The following is a 6,000-nucleotide window of genomic DNA, read 5'->3' on the forward strand; positions in this document are numbered from 1 at the left end:
CTGGAGCATAGACCGCTGTATGAGGAGGTGCACTCCTTCCAGTAGGTCTCACACACAGAGGGTATAGAGCGGACGCAGTTCTCGCTGAAATCTCTTTTATTTAAGATTTCTTTCACTGACTCATGACAAACTTAACGGGTTAAAAAAAAAAAAAAAAAAACTCTGCTGTTGCAAATTTCCTTAAAATATCCCTTCTGGGCCTACCACCGTTTATCTTGGCAGCAGGTAGCTTGGAGAGTTTTGGAAAGTCTCAGCTTGGCATAGCCTCAGAGCTACTGGCACATTAAAGATTAATAAAGCGCATTTAACTGAGCTCAGGACGCTGCAACGTGATCCTTCACCGTGAAATGTGCAAGATTCTTTGTTTGCAATGAACAAAACTGGAGCCAAAAAGGGCCTCCCGTGTCGAGCTAAGATAGGAAACAATCAGGAACTTTATGTGGCCTTCCCTGTAAATTGATGGGTAGGAATCAACGCCCCTGCTCAGCCACACTCTCGTACTTAGTTCTCAGGAATTTAAGATGGGCATCCGAGGACGGTGCACACACCTGGGCATCGAGTGAGCTGCAGAACCACCGACAGTCCTAGGGCGGCCGCCGCCTTAAGAGTGCACGAGACGGCTGCCTGCAAACAAAACTCCTAATCGAGCAGGTTCTCCAATCAAAGTCCAGATCAAGCAAAGCACTTGGAGAACGTTTTGGACACGGCTTTGGTAAAACGGAAGGCTTTGCGCCCGAGGGGGTATTAACCTGGGGAAGAAGCAAACGCCCCTCGCCTGCAGAGTGCGGGGCCGGCCGCGGAAGGACCGGGCGCCGAGTTGGATGGAAAAGGAAAAACTAAAGCAGCCCGTGCATCCGGAGGGTCGGTGCGCGAGAGGCCGCCCTCCGCTCTGCACCTCGGGACACCTGGACCCCCGCCACAAATGACTGGGATGGATCTGCGGGGGCAGACGCTGAAAAAACGTGTCCCTCGGGGTCGTGCAGGGCGGGGGGGGGGGGGCACGTGCTGGCAACGCCGCGCGCCTGTTTGCGCAGCGCGAGCCCCGGTGCGCGGGGACCCGGCGGCGACCCCCGCGCAGCGCAGCGCAGCCCGAGCCCCAGCCCCAGCCCAGCCCAGCCCGAGCCCGCGGGGCGCCCCGCCGCTCCGAGCTCCGCGCGCACGCCGGCACCGGGGGGGGGGGGGGGGGGGGGAAAAAAAAAGGAAGAGAACAAGAAAATTCTGTCCTTACCGAGGAGGCATAGGAGGCAGGGGCGGTGAGTGTTTCACGTTAGCTCACCCGGGGCTTTTTCGCTTTCATTCGGTCAGGGCTCTAACCGCTTAGTGATGCGAGGCCCCGGGGGTGCTCGGATCCTCCTTCGAGAGTTTTGATCCCTGGCCTCCCCAGCCCGGGTCTCACAAACACCGCTGTGTTCTGTCAATATTTGCATGCAGCACCACGTCGGGCAGCCGGCCAACCCCCGCAGTTTCAAGAGGCAAGGGGGGAAAACTGACACCCTAACCAACAGGCTGCCCTCTTTTGTGTCTTCCGAGGTGGCGCTCCAAGTGTCATCTTGGATTCCTACGGGAGCTAAAGCGACCCTCTTTTTTTTTTTTTTTTTTTTTTCTTTTTTGGTGACTTTCTCCACTGCACAACCCCCCACCCCACCCCACCCCCAAACGCCAGGCCCGGCTGCCCGAGCTGGGCTCCGCAAAGTTTGTGTTTTTGTCTCCCTGCCCCGAAGTTCTCCGCACAACCAACCGCCCGGCTTGCCTCTCCACCAGCTGCACTTTAAATGTATTTTAATTGGCTGGAATGTCGAAAGAATCCATTTGGCAGTCGTTTGCATGTGAAGCACGCCCAGGGCAGCTGAAAGAGGCCCCAGAAGCGGCCGATTACTTCATCAAAAGCTGCAGCTTGAATGCCATTGACTCCTACATAACTACAGTGAACTCGATTCTATAGGCAAGAAGGAGTAATTAATAATTTGCTGAGAAAATTCTTCATTCATCTAAGAGCCAAAAACGCAAAGGGGAGAAAAAAAAATCCCTGCAGACACAACAGTTCTTATGAAAGGCTTGATTTATAGCCTCCAGTTCTCCTCTTCACAAACATTGACTTTGTATAGCATTACAGGAGGGGGTATAATGTATAATTCGGTTTGCCTGAAAAGTTAATTTAACTAATTTTCCTTTTGAATGATCCCCTGAGATCCATCGTTCTAGTACCTCTTTATACATTAGCCATATGCTACAATAAATATTGTCAATACTTGTGGCATTTCCTCATTCCCTGTATTTCTCTTGGTTGGTCGCAATAATTAGTTTGTGGCCTCTGCTGGATCCACTCACAAATAAATTCACTCTGAGTCAAAGTGGATAATCATCACTACGCAGAATTTACGAGACATATTCAAGTTTAAAACACTCAAAAACAAATGTCAGTTTAAACAGATTCTAAAAAAAAAAAAAATAAAATAAAAAAATAAACAGATTCTAATCGGTGTGTGGGGGCACATATACACACTCATAGATATACATATATCCAAAAAATAATAAAATATATAAAATCACAAAGAAATGCAATAGCTTTTAAGTGGGGCTTTACCAATATTTTGCTGAGAAGCCTTTCCGATAGAATAGGTAAACTGGGTTTACAGATTTAGGAACCCTGGGAAGTGTATTTTGAAGAAACATCCTAGGTGACCCTGATCTCTACCCCTCATTAAGAACCCCTGGTTCAGAGTCAGAATATCTAGGAGGATCTTGGCACTTTAAGGACATCTCTCACTGGAAAGTATGAGCCAGAGAACATTGTCAAATCTGTTCTAATGCCTTTTCCTCACTTCAATAAAATTGTGGCTCTTAACAAGACAGTACAAGAGAAAGAATGGTGTACGCAAGTTGCTTGGGTGGATTTGTTGAATGGCTCAGAGACTTCAAAACAGCACCCAAAGCGAATGGGCTTCATTTGCAGAAAGGCAAAAGAGCAGAAGATTGGGAGAAAGGGTGAGGGCCAGTTCCATGGACACACAACCTAGATGGTCACACAGAGCGCCCCCCTCAGAAAGGAACTGCTCTTGAATTAATGCTGTGCTGGCACCATCTTGAAACTCTTGAAACTCCTGACTGTTGAGCCAGGAGCCCAGCATTTTCATTTTGCATTGGATCCAACAAATTATGCCGCTGGTCTTGACAGAGATAGTATAAATCTATCCATTTTCAACACATGGTTGGGATTGGCAAGCGCTGGGAAGACCATACTGAGGGTATAGGTAACGCGCTGCTTTTCTTCACGCCCAACATTCTACTTTAGATTTTGGAGCCACTGAGAGGATTGAAGAGGGTGACTTAGGAAGAAGAATCTCTCCAGCAAACACAGAGGGTGAGAGTGATATGGCAGGTTCTGACTGGTTTGCCCTGAACTGATGGTTGGTTCACTGCTTGCTATATGACCACACTTCATCTTACTGTTTCAGAGCGAACTTTTTCTTTCTCCTACAGCCAGTCCCCACCTGTCATTCTATGAGCAGAAAGCTCCATGTATAACTGTAATCCACCTTTAAATTATTCTAGAGTCTTGATTCATGGTTTGACAAAATTAAATTCAGGATTAAAGGATCAAAGGCACTCTTTGCTCACTACTGGGAGGTCCAGTGGCTCACAAGTTACTGGAGTTCCATGGAATGGAGACCCATGGGTCGTCTTATGCTCCCAAAGGCATTCTCTGAGACCAACCCTAACACCTGAATTTTCGCCTGCCTTGGCCTTAAGAGAAACTATACAAAGAAAATTTTTTTTTCTTCTAGAAAAGAAGTTGGTCTCAGATGCCAAAATGTTGCTGGCATCCTGTATGTGTTAGCTGGACTCTTAATGTGCTCTGATACTGATACTTAGCAAATAAAATAGATTTGCATTCTAGAAATAGAATTTACAGCTTAGCTGTTCCAAACTATTATTTTTTAAAAAGGATAACCACAGCAAGAAATGATTAATGTCTTCCCAGAAAGTCAATAAAACAAACCTGTCCAGGTTGCACACTTCCTTTTTGCTACTTATGTTCCCATGTTGGACTACCCAAGCGGTTCCCCCATTCTGACTTACCCACTGACTATTAGATATTCTCCTCCTTTCATGCCTCCAGATTTATTTCAATTGCCCAAGGCCCAACTCCTTGTCTTACCCCTGATAAACCACTTTCATGCACAGCACTGAGCGTGCTGCACCTATAAAGACATCTGATTTTACACAAGATACATGGCCTAGCCATGATAGAACAAGGCCACCTAGGAATTCTTGGATCTTCTGAGAAAAATTCTTTTCGGCCACTTAGAGAACTTTATTACATATTCTGGTAGAGGCAGGTTTGAAAGCTCGCAGTGTCTAAGAAATAGCAAAGTGGTCCTGTTTTAACTCCCTGCCAGAGCTTATCAGCTTATGCAGCAATAGAAAACAGAGATTCCTCAGAATATAGCTGGTCAATATGGGGGCATGTAGAGGCTCATGATGAGTCATGTTCACAAAGCAAGAAACCATGCCCTGGGATGCAGAATAATCTATTAGAATGATCTGGTAGGTTCTAGAAGTCATAGAAATGTCAAGGATAAGAGCCAGGAAGGCAGAGGGAAAGATTCTGAGTATGAATGGGAAGGTCTTAGTACTACTGAGAAACAAACCAAATGCCTAATGTGCCACTTTCTTGCACTGACCCTGACAGGGCCCCAACTTCCTCATGTGTCCATGGGTAGCACTGAGACAGCTACCCACAGGTACACTGACTATACCTGCCATTCAAGATTAGAATGTGCACGCTTGTCACACTCTTCAATCATGGAGACACTGAAGCCATGGAAGCAGGGACAGCACTCAAAACCCACATCACAAACCTAGGTCAGCCAGGCAGTAGGTCAGAATCCAAGAAGACAGATGAAGCAACAAAGTCCTAGTTTCTGGCAAACCAGAAGACTCACACAAGGCAGATAGCCAAATCACTGAAAAAAAAGCCAAATCCCAGGCTTCTTGGTTCTTCAGGAAATAAAGAAGCAAATTAAGACAAACAGCAAGTGGGTTAAGATACTGTTTTTTAAAAGATGACCATAAAGGGTTTCTGCTTGGAGAAGCCGGAACCTTGTGTTAAACATGGCCAGCCTGTGGCTTGGGGATGTTCACCAGGAAGTAGAAAACCCAGGAGGAAAAGTCAACACAAAACATTTGATCTGTTAAATTCAGTCAAACTGGAATTAATGGAGCTCATGCTGAACGAAAGGTCCTTCTCAGGACCACAGGGCTGAGTGAGAAATCGACCTAGCATGGGGTTATACCATACTATGTTAGGGCTGCCATAACAAAGTACCACAGACTGGGAGGCTCACACAACAGCAAGTTATTTTCTTACAATTCTGGAGGCTAGAAGTCCAAGATCAAGGTGTCATCAGGGTTGATTTCTTCTGTTTTACAGATGGACATCTTCTCCCTGTGTCTGTAAGTGGTCTTTCCTGTGTGTCCTAATCTCTTCTTCTTATAAGGATACAAGTGATATTAGATTAGGGTCTACCCAAAAAAAAAAAAAAAAGATTAGGGTCTACCCTAAAGACCTCATTTTAACTTCTCTCTTTAAAGATTAGGTACCTAAGTACAGTCACATTCTGAGTTACTGGGGGTTAGGACTTCAATATATGAATTGGAGGCAGGAGGGTACAATTCAATCTATAACAGGTGCCTTGGAGGCCTCTTCTCATTTACTCCAGAGCCACTTTACTATTGACCATTCACAGATGGGAAAATTTGAGCACAGAGAGATTAAGAAATCTGTTGGAGGACACAGAGCAGAGCCAATATGTTTCTAGAGCTCTAGTTCTTGACCCAACACCTAGCTATCTTTCCAGAAGCCAAGTTTTTTGATATATTTGATTAACATAATTCCCAAAACACTTGGTACCCAGGACCTATAACTCATATCCCATGAGTTCCCAAAGCTTGGCCATCATAAGTCCAATTCATTGAGCATTTATTGAGCATCTATGA

At 45.8% G+C, this 6,000-nt stretch overlaps 1 protein-coding gene across 1 annotated transcript in view; it reads right to left on the reverse strand.

Annotated features, from left to right (window-relative positions):
* Nucleotides 1-1,533, reverse strand: part of NCKAP5 (NCK associated protein 5) — a 973,837-nt gene extending 972,304 nt beyond the window's left edge. The window contains exon 1 of the mRNA XM_038565025.1: nt 1,229-1,533. The gene's annotated coding sequence lies outside the window, so the exon portion shown is untranslated. The remainder of the gene's footprint in view (nt 1-1,228) is intronic.
* Nucleotides 1,534-6,000: the final 4,467 nt, after the last annotated feature.

Source organism: Canis lupus, chromosome 19 (assembly GCF_011100685.1).
Source record: "Canis lupus familiaris isolate Mischka breed German Shepherd chromosome 19, alternate assembly UU_Cfam_GSD_1.0, whole genome shotgun sequence".
NCBI classification, from domain to species: domain Eukaryota; kingdom Metazoa; phylum Chordata; class Mammalia; order Carnivora; family Canidae; genus Canis; species Canis lupus.